We start from the raw sequence: 19306 nt of genomic DNA, 5'->3' as shown, positions 1-19306 counted from the left end.
TCACAAACACAGAAAAACACCTAGAAAACACCCTCAAAGGTGTCCAAAAGGTGACAAACAACTCAAACACATGGGAAAGTGACAAGGACATATACTCATGCGAAAACAAAACAGCTGGACAAGGAAAAAGAGGAGGACACACCGATATAAGAGTATATGCAAGGAAACATCGATTCCATTATTGTGCAACTTGAGCCCTGCTCATTTTAGGCTTCCAATCTGGATAAATTGCCTGAGCTCGCCACGTACGCCTTGGGGATCTTGTCGTGTCCTGCAGCCAGCGTTCTCTCGGAACCTGTCTTCAGTGCTGCTGGGGGTCTGCTGGCAGATAAGCACACGTGTCTGTCCACTGACAATGTGGACATGGCTCTCAGAGGACTTTTCTTCCCCTGGGTCAGCCAGGGGACGGGAAAGGCACGCATATTTTTGAGAGTGCTTCATGCCAAGCATCTTTTTCTTTTTCAAAAGGGGGGGTCAACCGATGCCAGTCAAGTGGGGTGTATGTGGCCCAGTTAGTGGCAACGAGGGAGACTGTGGTTGGAGTCCCCTCGCTGTGTTTCTAAAAGAACCAAGATGAACAAGTCATGTCTCTCAGAGGACTTTTCTTCCCCTGGGTCAGCCAGGGGACGGGAAAGGCACGCGTATTTTTGAGAGTGCTTCATGCAAAGCATCTTTTTCATCTTGAAAATGGGGGTCAACTGATGCCAGTCAAGTGGGGTGTGTGTGGCCCAATTAGTGTCAACGAGGGAGACTGTAGTTGGAGTCCCTTCGCTGTGTTTCTAAAAGAACCAAGATGAACAAGTCATGGCTCTCAGAGGACTTTTCTTCCCCTGGGTCAGCCAGGGGACGGGAAAGGCATGCGTATTTTTGAGAGTGCTTCATGCAAAGCATCTTTTTCTTTTTCAAAAGGGGGGTCAACCGATGCCAGTCAAGTGGGGTGTGTGTGGCCCAGTTAGTGGCAACGAGGGAGACTGTGGTTGGAGTCCCCTCGCTGTGTTTCTAAAAGAACCAAGATGAACAAGTCATGGCTCTCAGAGGACTTTTCTTCCCCTGGGTCAGCCAGGGGACGGGAAAGGCACGCGTATTTTTGAGAGTGCTTCATGCAAAGCATCTTTTTCATCTTGAAAATGGGGGTCAACTGATGCCAGTCAAGTGGGGTGTGTGTGGCCCAATTAGTGTCAACGAGGGAGACTGTAGTTGGAGTCCCCTCGCTGTGTTTCTAAAAGAACCAAGATGAACAAGTCATGGCTCTCAGAGGACTTTTCTTCCCCTGGGTCAGCCAGGGGACGGGAAAGGCATGCGTATTTTTGAGAGTGCTTCATGCAAAGCATCTTTTTCTTTTTCAAAAGGGGGGTCAACCGATGCCAGTCAAGTGGGGTGTGTGTGGCACAGTTAGTGTAAACGAGGGAGACTGTGGTTGGAGTCTCCTCGCTGTGTTTCTAAAAGAACCAAGATGAACAAGTCATGGCTCTCAGAGGACTTTTCTTCCCCTGGGTCAGCCAGGGGACGGGAAAGGCACGCGTATTTTTGAGAGTGCTTCATGCAAAGCATCTTTTTCATCTTGAAAATGGGGGTCAACTGATGCCAGTCAAGTAGGGTGTGTGTGGCCCAATTAGTGTCAACGAGGGAGACTGTGGTTGGAGTACCCTCGCTGTGTTTCTAAAAGAACCAAGATGAACAAGTCATGGCTCTCAGAGGACTTTTCTTCCCCTGGGTCAGCCAGGGGACGGGAAAGGCACGCGTATTTTTGAGAGTGCTTCATGCCAAGCATCTTTTTCTTTTTCAAAAGGGGGGGTCAACCGATGCCAGTCAAGTGGGGTGTGTGTGGCCCAGTTAGTGGCAACGAGGGAGACTGTGGTTGGAGTCCCCTCGCTGTGTTTCTAAAAGAACCAAGATGAACAAGTCATGGCTCTCAGAGGACTTTTCTTCCCCTGGGTCAGCCAGGGGACGGGAAAGGCACGCGTATTTTTGAGAGTGCTTCATGCAAAGCATCTTTTTCATCTTGAAAATGGGGGTCAACTGATGCCAGGCAAGTGGGGTGTGTGTGGCCCAATTAGTGTCAACGAGGGAGACTGTGGTTGGAGTCCCCTCGCTGTGTTTCTAAAAGAACCAAGATGAACAAGTCATGGCTCTCAGAGGACTTTTCTTCCCCTGGGTCAGCCAGGGGACGGGAAAGGCACGCGTATTTTTGAGAGTGCTTCATGCAAAGCATCTTTTTCATCTTGAAAATGGGGGTCAACTGATGCCAGTCAAGTGGGGTGTGTGTGGCCCAATTAGTGTCAACGAGGGAGACTGTGGTTGGAGTCCCCTCGCTGTGTTTCTAAAAGAACCAAGATGAACAAGTCATGGCTCTCAGAGGACTTTTCTTCCCCTGGGTCAGCCAGGGGACGGGAAAGGCACGCGTATTTTTGAGAGTGCTTCATGCAAAGCATCTTTTTCATCTTGAAAATGGGGGTCAACTGATGCCAGTCAAGTGGGGTGTGTGTGGCCCAATTAGTGTCAACGAGGGAGACTGTGGTTGGAGTTCCCTCGCTGTGTTTCTAAAAGAACCAAGATGAACAAGTCATGGCTCTCAGAGGACTTTTCTTCCCCTGGGTCAGCCAGGGGACGGGAAAGGCACGCGTATTTTTGAGAGTGCTTCATGCCAAGCATCTTTTTCTTTTTCAAAAGGGGGGGTCAACCGATGCCAGTCAAGTGGGGTGTGTGTGGCACAGTTAGTGTAAACGAGGGAGACTGTGGTTGGAGTCCCCTCGCTGTGTTTTACATGCTTTTAGAAGGGCATGACATGGCTTGGAGGTTGACTTTCAGCATCTGCAAACTGTTGGCTACCAAAATGCTGCCTTTCCAACACCTGTGGTTATAGACAATGAGGAACATACTGATGAAGATGAGGCGCAGATACCCGATTGGGATGACAACTTAAATATTCGGTCAGGGCAAGAAGAGGCTCGTTCTGAGGGGGAGGGGAGTGCAAACACAACAATTGATGATGAAGTTCTAGATCCCACCTACTGTCAACCCACAGTCAGACACTCGAGGAGGTCAACAGAGGCGGTGGAGGAGGATGCAACCGACGACGAAGTTACCTTGCGCCTTCCTGGACAGAGTCGGAGCACTGGTAGCACGTCTACAACTGCATCCTCAGCCACCACTCTGCCTCTGAGCATTATTCGGGGTGGATCAACAGGTCGCATGGCCTCTAAGCCTTGCCTAGCCTGGTCCTTTTTTGACATAGAAAAAGATCGCCCAAATTATGTGATCTGTAAAATTTGTCATGGTTCTCTTAGTAGAGGTCAAAACCTCAGCAGTTTGACAACTTCTTCCATGAATCGTCACATGAATAAATATCATATGGCCCGGTGGGAAGCTCACCGTGCTGCAATGCGGCCTAGCGGAGCGAACCATCCGCCGCCTGCCCCTTCCAGTGCATCCGCGCGCTCGTCATCTTCTAGGACTGTGGGGACAGCTGTCACACCTGTTTTTCCACCCACAACTTCCACCACTGTAACCACAACAGGCAGTTTGCTTGGTAGGTCGTCAGTTGGTTTGGAAGGGGAAACAAGTGAGTGTGTACAGCTCTCTCAGACATCGATAGCACCAACGTTGGATGAAGGCAACATCATGTCTCCGCCTGCACTTTCCTCACAAACCTGCATTTTTCCAGGGACACCCTACTCAACACCGTCTACACACAGCAGACAGATCTCTGTCCCTCAGATGTGGTCAAATAAAAGGCCACTTCCTGCGACCCATGACAAAGCGAAGAGGTTGACTCTATCCCTCTGTAAGCTGTTGGCTACCGAAATGCTGCCTTTCCGCCTAGTGGACACACAGGATTTTAGAGACCTTATGTCTGTCGCTGTGATCTAGTACAAGATGCCCAATCACCACTGCTTCTCCAAGAACAGCATGCCCGCGCTACACCAGCATGTCGCACACAACATCACCACTTCCTTGAGAAACTCTGTGTGCGACAGGGTGCATTTCAACACAGATACTTGGACCAGTAAGCATAGACAGGGTCATTACATGTCACTGACTGGGCACTGGCAAACTATGGTGAGAGATGGAGAAGGGTTTGCTGTCCAAGTCTTGCCGTCCCCACGAGTTGTTTCAATCCTTCTTCTGTATGTATAAGTTAATACACTGCTTCTGCCTCTTCAACCTCGTGTGGGTCCTCCACCTTGGCGCAAACCCTGTGTGGTCAGGCCACCCTTCCTTGTAACTGCGCACAAGCACTACCACACACCTCCTTACTATGCTGGCAGCAGAGCTCAATGCCATCAGGCGGTCAAAGTTTTACTTTGAAATGTATGGGAAATGTGAGTCACACCGCTGAGAAGTTGTGGACGGTTAGCTCTGGATACCGAGTTTCATCAATGGTTGTCTCCACTCAACCAGCAGCCAGGGAAGGCCGGGTGCGACAATGATGCAAACATGGGTGCGGCCCTTCGCTGTGACAATGTGACACACATGGCTTGTGTGGTTCACGTGTTGAACCTGGTTGTCCAGCAATTTTTAAAGCACTATCCTGGACCACATGGCCTTCTGCAGAGAGCACGGTGTAACGCCTTCCTTGATCCACACACTCAGATGGGCTGTTAATGATAGGCTAGAGGGAAGCCACTCACCAAGCAGGACCCCTAGAACCCTGAAACCCTTTAACCCCTATACAGGGATTAGGAATTGCACAGGGCCCAAGGTGATTAATACCTGTGGAAGGCTGCAGTTCCAGAGAATAGTAGTCAGGCAGGGTCAAAACATTAATTGAGGAACAGGAACAGAATGGGACGGCCAGGACTTAATCAGAAAACAAGCAGAGGTGAAATGCGGATCGGCCAACAAGGTACATAAACAGCAAGCAGGAAAAGTAGTCAGGTAACAAGCACACAAAATCATAAAACTGAACTGGGGGTAAAAGTAACCAGAGGTCATAGCTATGTCTGGCAGTGGTCTGCAGACAGGATGGGCATAAAAAAGGGTGTGGTGTCTTCCCATTGGTTGTAGCTGAATGATGGTATTTCATCTGTGAGATACCCACCAGCTACATTCAGCCAGAGATTCTGCATCTGTCAAGGTAATGGAGCCCAGTGGGTGAGCATAACCTGCGTCCACCTGCGCCGCTGGCATCGACTCCTCTCCCATCATCAGCACTATTCATGAAAGGAACACGTTGTTACCTGGCGACCGGAGTACAAATTGACGGAGCGGACTCCGTTGGTGACTTAACAGCCGTGTGCGGCAATGATGCAAACCTGGCTGCGGGCCATCGTCAGGGCAATGTGACACACGTGCCTTGTATGGCTCACGTGTTGAACCGAATTCTCCAGCAATTTTTAAAACACCATCCCGGCCTACATGGCCTTGTGCAGCGGGCACGCTCGCTATGTGCTCACTTCCATCGTGCGCACACAGCAGCTCAACAACTTTCATCACTCCGGAAGTCTTAGGGTCTGGCAGTTAAACGCCGGAAATGCGATGTTCCGACACGCAGGAATTGGAATCTGCACATGTTGCAGCGTGTGTGGCAGCACCGCAGAGCCCTGCTGAAATACGGTATGACATATAGCCTGGGATAACTTGATCAAGAGGTGGTGCAGATCACGCTGCTGGAGTGGTGTCAGATCAAGGACCTATGCACCCTGCTACACAATTTACAAATGTCGACGATGATGTTTAGCACTGGCAATGTCATTCTCAGCGTGACAATTCTGGTCATCTACATGATGGAGCACACTGTAATTATTATTCGGAGTCAGGTGTTGGGACAAGAGGAAGGGGAGGAAGTACAGGAGGAGTCATATGCGGAAGGGATAACAAGATCTACGAGGTCCAGATGGTCAGCGGCACCTATGCGGCATTCATGGTGAGGGAGAGGGATTAACAAGGGCGCATAGTATCAGCAAAAAGTGTTGATGAAAGTGCAGGAGCCCATGAAGAAATGGAGGACGAACTGGCGATGGGCATGGAAGACTCAGCAGATGAGTGAGAGCTTGCTCACATTTCGGTTGTGCGAGGTTGTGGGGAGAGGGCAGAGGAAGGATGCACGATTCTCACCTCTCTGCCACCAACACACCAAGGACTTGGTCCTCCTGGATGCACAAGACACATGAGCGCCTTCTTGCTGCACTACCTACATGACCCTCGGATTGTATGAATTCGAAGTAATCCTGAATACTGGGTTGCCACACTGTTAGATCCCCGGTACAAGACAAAATTTGGCGAACTAATTCCTGCCATAGAAATGGACGCACGTATACAGAAGTATCTGCAGAATGTGGTACGCAATCTTAGATCTACTTTTCCACTAAACACCAGTGCTGCACAGAGTGAATCTCAACGCTTTGTCATGGATAGGAGGAAATGGTCTTTTACTTGTCCACATCGGAGGGACCGAGGGATGGCTGCTGTGCTGAGATGGCGTTGAGTACGGTGTCCCTGCAGAGTTGCACTTTTGGTCATATATCAAAATGAGTTGAAAAAGGACAGATGCTGGTGGAAAGGGGAACAGGTGTGTTGGAAAGGGGAAAAAAGTTTTGGTCCGTGGATTTGGTGGTTAAGCAACTGTAACATTTGCTGAAGAAACACCATCTGTTACAGTGGGACTGGCAGATTTGGATAAAGTGGTATATACTATGTTACCGCTATATAACGAAAATTAATAAGAAAAGAAAGAGAAAGGTATATATCCCCATCAGCAGTCAGTGTCCACCGTGCTCCCAGTTGGAAAAGGAGAGGTTGGCAACTGGAAGGTTTGGTGGAGGATACAGAGCTGTGTGGCTATGAAACTAATAGTAGCCTGAACCGAGTTAGACGCCATTCGGATCTGGAGACTTTGAGCCCTGTTAGCGTCACAGGGTCCACATGCCCACCCAGCCCAGGAACTCCCTGTTAACAACACAGGGGCCATTGAGTACGCTGACCGTGTCCGTAGGGGCACACCTGTGGACAGCAGGCGCATCAGCAGCAGCAGGCCTGTTAATGCCACTGGGCTGCACAAGCAGGACTGGTAGGACAGGAGCTGGTCTTAACCGTTCTGCGTTACCAACTGTGGTGGTGGCCTGCATCGACACCCTATCCCTGCCTACCTCTGGCCTAAAGCCGCAATGGGTTCAACACATGGAGTTGTGCTCTTTCGTAGCATAATAGAAGACTGCGCACCTCCTTGTTGGCTCCAGCCCCTTTTATAACCTGGGTCCGCCCCAAACCAGGGTGAACCACAATGCACCTCCTGGAGACAAAAGTAGAGTGACATGTCATGAGTGGCATAACTAGTGTCCTATTTGGAACCGCAACTTCAATGATGACCTCATGGCTGCCATGACCCAAACACCTCACCAGTCATCATCTGACCATCAATAATGCGGTGACAAGTCATAGGGGTGGGCCTCTGCAAGCCATTTGGGAGGACACCTGATGCCCTGTGGTCTATATGGGACCCCCACATCAGGGGCAGGGCCAAAGAGTTCATTACCGGACCTAGTCTCTGATGCAGGAAGTGCCTGAGCATGCTCAGTAGCATGAAATACAGTCTCTGAAAAAAGACTATCAGCTTTAGCATGGTGTCTAGGCACAAAACAGGACTTAGACCCGGCACGGAATGCAAGCACCTGTGCAAAGAGGCTTTTCACACTTAGTGTGGGAGCATGCGCTGTATCCCGAAATGAAGACTTAGCGTCAGGAATAACACAGTCAGGCTGAGCATACTCACTAGGCGAAACACTGTAATTATGCTGCAGCTGGGGTAAATCGGCACACGCATGCGCACTAGCTGCCTCTCCACACTCAGACGTGGAGGGGAAATTGCTCTTGGAGATGCTGTCTATGAACAGAAGGAAAAGCTAAAGGAAGCCTGACTTTCTATCCCTCCGAATTATGAAATGCAGCAATTAATTCCATGAGTTTGCTATAACATTAGCGTAGCAAAATGTGCATGAGGGTGTCATGTAGAGGTGCTATAAATAGCTTGTCACCAGTGGGGCACTAATGGAATACAACAGCCAGTTCTATGATGCCACTAAATGGCAGTATTTTTTGCTATCATTATAGCTTATTAAAAACAGAGCAGGAGGGTGTCATGCAGAGCTGCTGCACATAGATTTGCAGTAGTGTGACTAGACAAAAGTACAATAGCCACGTTTAGGATGCCACTAGGTACACTGACTGTTTGCTAGTATAATGGCTTAGTTTAAAAAAGTTGGAGTGTGCAATGCAGGCAGACATGCTGCAAATATCTTTACAATAGTGTGAATAGACAAAAGTACAATAGCCACGTTTAGGATGCCACTAGGTACACTGACTGTTTGCTAGTATAATGGCTTAGTTAAAAAAAGTTGGAGTGTGCAATGCAGGCAGACGTGCTGCAAATATCTTTACAATAGTGTGAATAGACAAAAGTACAATAGCCACGTTTAGGATGCCACTAGGTACACTGACTGTTTGCTAGTATACTGGCTTAGTTAAAAAAAGTTGGAGTGTGCAATGCAGGCAGACATGCTGCAAATATCTTTACAATAGTGTGAATAGACAAAAGTACAATAGCCACGTTTAGGATGCCACTAGGTACACTGACTGTTTGCTAGTATAATGGCTTAGTTAAAAAAAGTTGGAGTGTGCAATGCAGGCAGACATGCTGCAAATATCTTTACAATAGTGTGAATAGACAAAAGTACAAAAGCCACGTTTAGGATGCCACTAGGTACACTGACTGTTTGCTAGTATAATGGCTTAGTTAAAAAAAGTTGGAGTGTGCAATGCAGGCAGACATGCTGCAAATATCTTTACAATAGTGTGAATAGACAAAAGTACAATAGCCACGTTTAGGATGCCACTAGGTACACTGACTGTTTGCTAGTATAATGGCTTAGTTAAAAAAAGTTGGAGTGTGCAATGCAGGCAGAGGTGCTGCAAATATCTTTCCACTAGTGTGACTACACAAAAGTACAATAGCCACGTTTAGGATGCCACTTGGTACACTGACTGTTTGCTAGTATAATGGCTTAGTTAAAAAAAGTTGGAGTGTGCAATGCAGGCAGAGGTGCTGCAAATATCTTTCCACTAGTGTGACTACACAAAAGTACAATAGCCACGTTTAGGATGCCACTAGGTACACTGACTGTTTGCTAGTATAATGGCTTAGTTAAAAAAAGTTGGAGTGTGCAATGCAGGCAGATGTGCTGCAAATATCTTTACAATAGTGTGAATAGACAAAAGTACAATAGCCACGTTTAGGATGCCACTAGGTACACTGACTGTTTGCTAGTATAATGGCTTAGTTAAAAAAAGTTGGAGTGTGCAATGCAGGCAGACATGCTGCAAATATCTTTATAATAGTGTGAATATACAAAAGAACAATAGCCACGTTTAGGATGCCACTAGGTACACTGACTGTTTGCTAGTATAATGGCTTAGTTAAAAAAAGTTGGAGTGTGCAATGCAGGCAGAGGTGCTGCAAATATCTTTCCACTAGTGTGACTACACAAAAGTACAATAGCCACGTTTAGGATGCCACTAGGTACACTGACTGTTTGCTAGTATAATGGCTTAGTTAAAAAAAGTTGGAGTGTGCAATGCAGGCAGACGTGCTGCAAATATCTTTACAATAGTGTGAATAGACAAAAGTCCAATAGCCACGTTTAGGATGCCACTAGGTACACTGACTGTTTGCTAGTATAATGGCTTAGTTAAAAAAAGTTGGAGTGTGCAATGCAGGCAGACATGCTGCAAATATCTTTACAATAGTGTGAATAGACAAAAGTACAATAGCCACGTTTAGGATGCCACTAGGTACACTGACTGTTTGCTAGTATAATGGCTTAGTTAAAAAAAGTTGGAGTGTGCAATGCAGGCAGAGGTGCTGCAAATATCTTTCCACTAGTGTGACTACACAAAAGTACAATAGCCACGTTTAGGATGCCACTAGGTACACTGACTGTTTGCTAGTATAATGGCTTAGTTAAAAAAAGTTGGAGTGTGCAATGCAGGCAGAGGTGCTGCAAATATCTTTCCACTAATGTGACTACACAAAAGTACAATAGCCACGTTTAGGATGCCACTAGGTACACTGACTGTTTGCTAGTATAATGGCTTAGTTAAAAAAAGTTGGAGTGTGCAATGCAGGCAGACGTGCTGCAAATATCTTTACAATAGTGTGAATAGACAAAAGTACAATAGCCACGTTTAGGATGCCACTAGGTACACTGACTGTTTGCTAGTATAATGGCTTAGTTAAAAAAAGTTGGAGTGTGCAATGCAGGCAGACATGCTGTAAATATATTTCCACTAGTGTGACTACACAAAGGTACATTAGCCACGTTTAGGATGCCACTAGGTACACTGAGTGTTTGCTAGTATAATGGCTTAGTTATAATGAGTTGGAGTGTGCAGAGGACAGGAGGGTACAGTGCCAGGATTGTGGGTATGGGTAGCGGAATGGAAGCCTGCCTTTCTATTCCCTCCTAATGGTGAAATGCAGGGAGGAAATCCCTGACCTTGGCTACACAGACGCTGTCGCTGTTTTCAGGACCTGTCACCTATGGCTCTGACCCTGCCGGTTTGAGCCCTTAAAAGGACTGATAGAAAGTGCTCTCCCTAAGCTGTCTAACGCTGTGTATGGAGCGCATACAGCTGTATCGGCGATAGGACTCAGGAGGACGGAGCTGCGACAGTGATGTCTGACACCAAAGACGCAGAAGAGATAATGGCGTCCTGGAGGAAAATGTCTGGTTTTATAATGCAGGGACATGTGACATGGACATCCTATCACACATGCCGTTGCTTCTCTGGCTAAAAGTCCACTTAGCTGTGTGTGTGTCTGGGATTGGCTGACATGCTGGCCCGCCCCACTACACGCGCGCGCTTTGGGAAGGAAGACAAGGAAAAAAAAAAAAAATGGCGATCGCCATTATAGAAACAGCAGTGATCTGAAGGCGCTGTTCACGCACACTATACACTGAAATGTCATAATAGTGTGATTCACAGAGTGACTTACACTATTACAGCGGAAACCAAGCTAGGAATTAGCTGTTTTTTTGCTGCTAGAACCGTTCTTGAACGTTTCTAGAACTATCGAGCTTTTGCAAAAAGCTCGAGTTCTAGTTCGATCTAGAACAGGCCCCAAAATCACTCGAGCCTAGAACTGGAGAACCTCGAACCACGAACCGCACTCAACTCTAATAGTTATATTGTGTGTGTGTATATAGTTATATAGTGTGTGTGTGTGTGTGTATATAATGTGTGTGTGTGTGTATAGTTATATTGTGTGTGTGTGTGTGTATATATAGTTATATTGTGTGTGTATGGTTATATTGTGTGTGTGTGTGTGTGTGTGTGTGTGTAAATAAATATATATATATATATATATATATATATATATGATCCAACCCCATCCAGGTGTACAGTAGTGCCTATACTATATTATTTATTGCCTTACTTTTACTGATGTGATGCTCACCATACTTCAGTTTGGTCCTGGCATTACAAACAAAGTCTCCCATATCTCAAGGACTTGCAGTGATGTAATGAAGAGGCGGGCACTATGCTGTTCTGTGCTGCTCTGGCCACCCCTCTGCATTACATCACTGTAGGTCCTTGTCAGCTACGGGAGACTGTTTCTAGTGCAGAGGAAGGATCAAAGTGAAAGTAATTTGAGCCCTCAGCACAGAGACTGCGGCTGTGCTGTGAAGGTATGCCGTGCTCTGGCCCGGACATTGCAGTGATCTGCACTTCCTCCAGGCCAGACATGAGTGCAGCGGCCCCCTGCTCCTGCCTCCTAAACAGTGAACACACAGTCTCCCCAGCCGCTGCAGGAAGCCGGGGGCTGGAGCTCCCACGTGTGACCGCTGTTTACATTAAACAAGTATTCATTAGCTGCTCCTCACACCCGCTGACTGCAGAGAGAGGTGGGCGGGGAGCAGCTAATGAATATTCATTTACTTTAAGCAGCGGGCACACGTGGTTTTCCCAGCCGCCTGCATCCTGCAGCAGTGACCCTCCCTGCCTCCTGTGATCCCACTGCATAGCGCTGACTCCCCACAACTCCTTCAGACCATAAAACGCACCCCATACTTTCCTCTCAAATTTGGAGGAAAAATGTGCATCTTATGGTTCGAAAAATACGGGTAAATGTTGTTAATTTCAAGAGGATGTTTTCAGACAGTTTTCAGTATCCACTAAAAGGAAAGAAAAATAGCCCCCACCATCATTTAGAGTAAGGGTCCCGTTACACGTAGCGATGTTCTAGTGATCCCAATAACAATACGACCTGGTCAGGATCGCTGGTACGTCGCTACATGGTCGCTAGTGAGCTGTCAAGCAGGCAGATCTAATTAAAGACACAGCAACAATACGGCAATCCGTATAACGACCTCGGCGGTCGTTGGGACCCTGTCACACAGCAACTATTCTGACCACTCAGACCTCGATAGAACGCTGAGTTCTGAGTCGCCAACGAGGTCGCTCATTGTTGTTATGGTATCAAACACATCGATGCATGCTGCCGAGCGGGACACCAATGATTAAAAAATAAACCAGGACATTCAGGTACAATCGGCGATATCGCAGCGGGGGGCCGGTTGCTGCTATGTGTCACACATAGCGAGATCGCTAGCGAGGTCGTTATTGCATCACAAAACGTGACGTTTCAGTGATCTCGCTAACGACATCGCTATGTGTAACGGGGCCTTAAGTTTCTCAGTTTGTCAAATGTAAAGATAAAGCTCTAATCTCCTGGTCTAACCTCCTGCATGAGTCAGTTTGGATGAGGATGGGGTGGTGGCAGCACAGCTGGGTTTAGCTTTGTCATGTAACGCCCCAGCAGCGGTCGAACCACTCCGATCCGGATGTCACTGCTCGTGGCTCGAGGGTCTCCGGACCCGGGGGCTAAGGGTCACACCCGAATGAAGAAGGGGCTATTTACAGGAGAGATTTAGTTTGTGATGCCACCCGTGGTGTGCGGTAATAGGGAGTACCACCGCTGCCGTTGGGAGTACCCGGAGTGATGGAGTGGGGCAGCTAGATGCCGCTACCCTTCACAGGTAGGGAAAGGCCCCGGGACCCCGGATGGTGGAATCGAGTGCAGGGGGAGTGCAGGCTCGCTGGTTGCAGGGGTTAATCAGGTACTCACTCAGAAACAAAGCAGACGCTAACAACGTGGTAAACCAAGTCCCTGGGTGCCGCTGCCCTCTTGGGGAGATCATCCGAGTCCCGTCCCCTGCAGTACTGCCTGGTGGTCTGTGGCCTGCCTCCTAGCACCGTATTTTAGAGTGTCCTTTGTGGCCCATCAGCTTGGAGCTTTCCGGGTCCCGCTCCCCACTGTGGCTAAGTAGAAGACCTTGCTCTCATGAGCTCCCGCTTGGGATTTCAGTGGACTGCTTTGCTTGGAAAGCCCTATCCCCTTCGTTGCGCTAGTGTCCCCGATCTCTGAGCTTCTTGGGAACAATCCATATAGGCCCTGTCCTCTGCAGGTTAATTGCTGGGTTGCTTGAAGCTTCTCCCCGACCTAGGGTCCGTGTACCCCGTCGTGCCTTCGGACCCAGACCGGTAATTAGGCCCAGGCTGCTGACCATCCTCCAAGACAGGTCCAGGCACCTAGCCTCAATTTCCTGTGAACAGGGGTCCAACTCCTCTAGGTCCAGACCCCCGTCTGCGACCTAGTTTGCTTTTCCCCTGGGAGCTCCAAATCCCAGCTTCCTCAGAGCTCCTCACAGCTCGAGGGCTACCACTCAACTGACTTGACACCTCCCACCTTCCTGCCTGACCCCTAGGTGGGCGGACCTATTCCAGCTTAAGCAACCCACTGTTGTGCCTGACAGGGTGTGGTGCAAGGTGTATCTAGGATTTGTGAATGCTGGTGGAGGCAGTTCTGCAGGTTGGGTTCCCAGAATTATGGGGAGTTGAATCCTTCACTCGGAGAGAAAGATTGTGCAGAACCCTGTGACGACCTGACTAATCCAAGGCATCACAGTCACATTACAAATATCACAGTGATTACGAAGAAAGCTAGCGACAGGGGCTCCTAGACTGACCCTCAGGCTAAGAGACCTTAGCTATCCCTGATCTCAGAGTTACCTCTGAAGGTGAAGCTGTCTCAGCCGCCTGCCTGACCCTGCTCCTGACAGCCTTGATCTTATACTCCACAAAAAGACAAAAAGAGCTTAGGTAGAAAATAAGAGCAGGGAGGAAACAACAAGACAATGGAAGGACTCTACAGCAACACCAAGCACAAAGCAATGCAATCACCAGCAGGACTGGGTCACAACAGCACACAGACCAACACAGCAATAAACAATAGTTGGCGTGAGAGGACAGGTTCCATCATCTTAACTAGGAAGGGAACAAGTGTGATAGGCTTCCAACAACATGTGATTCCAGAATTAACAAGAAGGGTAGCTGAGGTTAACTCTTGTTAGTCTGAACATGAATGAGCCCACATCTGGTTGACTCCCAAACCTGAATGTGTAGCTCACAAGCACCGAAGAAACTAAGAAACCATAGGGTGAAGTGTCATGATCTGTAATGTGAACAGCGACTAATGCTGCCTTGAAAATCAGTGTACAAAACTCGTAGTGACAACAAACCCTTCTATCAGCTTTGCTTTTCTCCTAGCTCTGTTACCTCAGCAATACTGACCCTCAGTCACATTGTCCAGAGATGTGTTAGTAATCAGACACTGAGTAACCTGCTGTAAGCTATGACGTTTCTCTCCTTTCAGTATTGCTTCCTAATTATAATAGGTCAAACTTATACAGGGGATAAAAAGTTCATGCCCCCAGTAGAGACTGATAATGCCCACTTGAGCTTAGCAATGTTTAACTTATTAGGAGCCAAATAATTTGATTGCTAATATTGCCACAATGGAAAGGGAAAATAAAACATAAATACAGCGGGTAAAATAAGTATTGAATGCGTCACCAATTTTCCAAGTAAATATATTTCTGAAAGTGCTATTGGCATGAATTTATCACAAAATGTCAGTTAGGCTAGTTTCACACTTGCGTTGGACGGGATCCGTTGCCATCCGCAGCCTTGAGGAATTACGGTAACCGTTACAGGAAACCGTTATATTCCTCATAGACTTCTATTAGCTACGGATAGCAACGGATGGTCTTGCATTGGATGGAACGCTGCATGTAACGTTTTTTTGAGCAGCGGAAACCTTTATTTTTCACTGCGCATGCTCTTTTTTTTTATCACAAACTTTATTTTATTTCTCGGTGTCTGAACGTTCAGCTGAGCGCTCGGCCGCCGGCATGTCAGGGTGCCCAGCTGAGCGCTCGGCCGCCGGCATGTCAGGGCGCTTAGCTGATCCGCCGGCATGTCAGGGCACTCGGCTGAGCGCTCGGCCACCAGAATGTCAGGGCACTCAACTGAGCGCTCGGCCGCCGGCATGTCAGGGCACTCAGCTGAGCGCTCGGCCGCCGGCATGTCAGGGCACTCAGCTGAACGCTCGGCCGCCAGCATGTCAAGGCACCCAGCTGAGCGCTCGGCCGCTGGCATGTCTGTGCGCCCAGCTGAGCGCTCGGCCGCCGGCATGTCAGGGCGCCCAGCTGAGCGCTCGGCCACCGGCATGTCAGGGCGTCCTGCTGAGCGATCGGCCACCGGCATGTCAGGGCGCTTAGCTGATCCGCCGGCATGTCAGGGCACTCAGCTGAGCGCTCGGCCGCCAGCATGTCAGGGCACTCAGCTGAGCGCTCGGCCGCCGGCATGTCAGGGCACTCAGCTGAGCGCTCGGCCACCGGCATGTCAGGGTACTCAGCTGAGCGCTCGGCCGCCGGCATGTCAGGGCACTCAGCTGAGCGCTCGGCCGCCGGCATGTCAGGGCACTCAGCTGAACGCTCGGCCGCCAGCATGTCAAGGCACCCAGCTGAGCGCTCGGCCGCTGGCATGTGAGAGCGCTCGGCCGCCGGCTATTAAGAGCGATCAGCTGATCGTTCACAATAGTCGGCTGCCGGTAAACTGTAAGAAGAAAAGAAACTGCGCATGCTCTTTTTTTTTTTTTTTTATCACAAACTTTATTTTATTTCTCGGTGGCCGAACGTTCAGCTGAGCGCTTGGCCGCCGGCATGTCAGGGTGCCCAGCTGAGCTCCTGACCGCCGGCATGTCAGGGCGCCCAGCTGAGCGATTGGCCGCCGGCATGTCTGTGCGCCCAGCTGAGCGCTCGGCCGCCGGCATGTCAGGGCGCCCAGCTGAGCGCTCGGCCACCGGCATGTCAGGGCGTCCAGCTGAGCGATCGGCCGCCGGCATGTCAGGGCGCTTAGCTGATCCGCCGGCATGTCAGGGCACTCAGCTGAGCGCTCGGCCGCCAGCATGTCAGGGCACTCATCTGAGCGCTCGGCCGCCGGCATGTCAGGGCACTCAGCTGAGCGCTCGGCCACCGGCATGTCAGGGCACTCAGCTGAGCGCTCGGCCGCCGGCATGTCAGGGCACTCAGCTGAGCGCTCGGCCGCCGGCATGTCAGGGCACTCAGCTGAACGCTCGGCCGCCAGCATGTCAGGGCACTCAGCTGAGCGCTCGGCCGCCGGCATGTGAGAGCGCTCGGCCGCTGGCTATTAAGAGCGATCAGATGATCGTTCACAATAGTCGGCTGCCGGTAAACTGTAAGAAGAAAAGAAAAAAAAAAGCTTTCTGTTATTTTGGACGATCCGTAGCATTGCGTTGTGCCACTATATGCAACGCATCCGTTGCATCCGTCACACAACGCAATGCTACGGATCCCGTCCAACGCAAGTGTGAAACTAGCCTTAACACCCATCCAATCCACACAGGTAGAGAAATCAAACCATAGATGTCCATACATTCAATGATGTGCAGTAATTAGAAATTACGAAAGGAAAAAGTATTGTACATGCTTACTGAAATTTATTTAATACTTCGTACAAAAGCCTTTGTTAGTAATGACAGCTTCAAGACACCTCCTGTATGGGCAAACTAGTCACATGCATTACTCAGGTGTGATTTTGTCCCAGTCACATCCATTACTCAGGTGTGATTTTGTCCCAGTCACATGCATTACTCTGGTGTGATTTTGTCCTATTCTGGCATACAAACACTCTTCAAATCCTGAAGTTTCCAAAATGGGCTCCTTCTGTGAACTCTGAGCTTTAGTTCCTTATATAGATTTTCTATTGGATTCATTTCACATAATTGTCTGGGCCATTCTAGCAGCTTTATTTGCGTTCTCTGAAACCAATTGAGAGTTTCCTTGGCTGTGTGTTTGGGATCATTGCCTTGCTGAAATGTTCACCCTCATTTCATGATCCTGGTAGGTGACAACAGATTTTTATTAAGAATGTCTTGATACATTCATCATTCCTTTAATTATATGAAGTTTGCCTGTGCTGTATGCTGAAAAACAGCCACACATCATGATGCTCCCACCTAAAAACGTCACTTTTGGTGTGATATTTTGGGGGTAATATGCAGTGCCTTTTGACCTCCAAACATGTTTTCTATTGTGGCATCTAAAAAGTTCAGTTTTCGTCTCATCTGACCAAATTATATTATCCCAGTATCTCTCTATGTTGTTGATAAACTTTAAACGTGTTATGTAGGGGACGATTGGATATAAAATTATATGATGCCAATCGTCGCCCGAAGTCCGCCGAGCAGATGACAAGGCCGCTATGGGACTGGAGGACGGATACAGCAACTAAGGAAAACCCAAATATGAACGAAGGGCACACCCCAATATGTAGCATGTCCCTGTTGACTTCACAGGTACACGTGTGCTGGTTACGTGTGTATAGACACATCAGACCAACAGGTGACCCAGTTAACCTCACTGGGACACCAGGGACATAAACCTGGAACCGGTCACGTGCATATGGGGCACAACTGACCGTAAACAGGTATACAGGTATCGATCACGTGCATAGAGGCACGTCAGACAGAGCTAACTACCCAATTGGTGTCGCTGGGTACACAGCCACTGATACACACACACACACGTCTGCCACAAGCAATGCAGACCACCGGTCACATGTGTACGGGACACGTCAGGCCAAGAGGGTAACCAGCTAGTGATACTGGAGCACCGACATGTCATGATGACCAATCAGCGGCTGCCACTTCATCGCTGATATCACTAATGTACGGAATAACCTCAAATTCCAATTAAAATGATTATCTTTATTGATATATATTAAAAAATGAAAAAAACACCCCGTGATATTGCACACGTAGGGTCACATAAGAGGGGGAGCTGAAATGTATGGGGTCCCTACAACTCCCTAAGGGGACCTTGCTCCTACCTGCCAACGGAGGGTTTGACACCGTAACTGTTTTGGGCGCCCCCGTTCCACGACGGCTGTCTCTCACTATGCCCTAACTAATTAGTGAATTTAATATAAATTACACTCTTGGTGGCCACACACTAGTAATCATGCATACAAGATATTGGTAATTTTCAATATATGTCAGACTACAGAATGCTTCCAAAAAATTGGAAGAAAAAAATGACAATTTTCTATGTGTGTCAGACTATAAATTACTTCCAAAAAGTTGAAAACAACTAAACAGGACCAAAAAGAGGAGAATCACAACTGAACACGATGTGTGCCGTTCCATCAGATGGTGATTAATAATAATAATAATAATAATCTTTATTTCTATAGCGCCAACATATTCCGCAGCGCTTTACAATTCAGGAGGAACATATACATATCATATACATAAACATATACAAACAAGTAACAATTATAGAGGCTACAATATTTAAAAGGAAAAATGGCAACCCTGCTCGTGAGAGCTTACAATCTACAATGAGATGGGGGGAGGGGCAAGGTACAAGTGTTTATTTAAAATGACAATCCAGCCAGCTCATGGGGGATAGATGATGGCTTCCTGGACCAGTTGGCAAGAGCCTTGAGATGCATTTGGGTGCCAAGGAGTTTGACGTGGGGTTATGTTCTGAGAAGTTGTAGAGGGATTATGTGAAATTAGTTTGGCTAGGCAGTGTGATAGGCCGCCCTAAAAAGATGCGTTTTTAGGGAGCGTCTGAAGCTGAGTAAGTTGTGATTTGTCCTAACTTCTTGGGGTAGAGCATTCCAGAGGTTTGGTGCAGCTCGGAAGAAGTCTTGGATTCGGGAGTGGGAGGTTCGAATTAGTGTGGATGTTAGTCGAAAGTCATTTGCAGAGCGTAGAGAACGGGTGGGATGATAGACAGAGAGGAGGGTGGAGATGTAGGAGGGTGCTGCACTGTGGAGAGCTTTGTGGGTGAGAACAAGCAGTTTGAATTGGATCCTGTGATATATGGGCAGCCAGTGCAATGACTGGCACAGCGCAGAGGCGTCCGAGTAGCGGTTAGCC

This window comes from Anomaloglossus baeobatrachus, chromosome 1, assembly GCF_048569485.1.
Source record: "Anomaloglossus baeobatrachus isolate aAnoBae1 chromosome 1, aAnoBae1.hap1, whole genome shotgun sequence".
In the NCBI taxonomy this organism is placed as follows: domain Eukaryota; kingdom Metazoa; phylum Chordata; class Amphibia; order Anura; family Aromobatidae; genus Anomaloglossus; species Anomaloglossus baeobatrachus.
Note: the sequence above shows the minus strand (reverse complement) of the source record.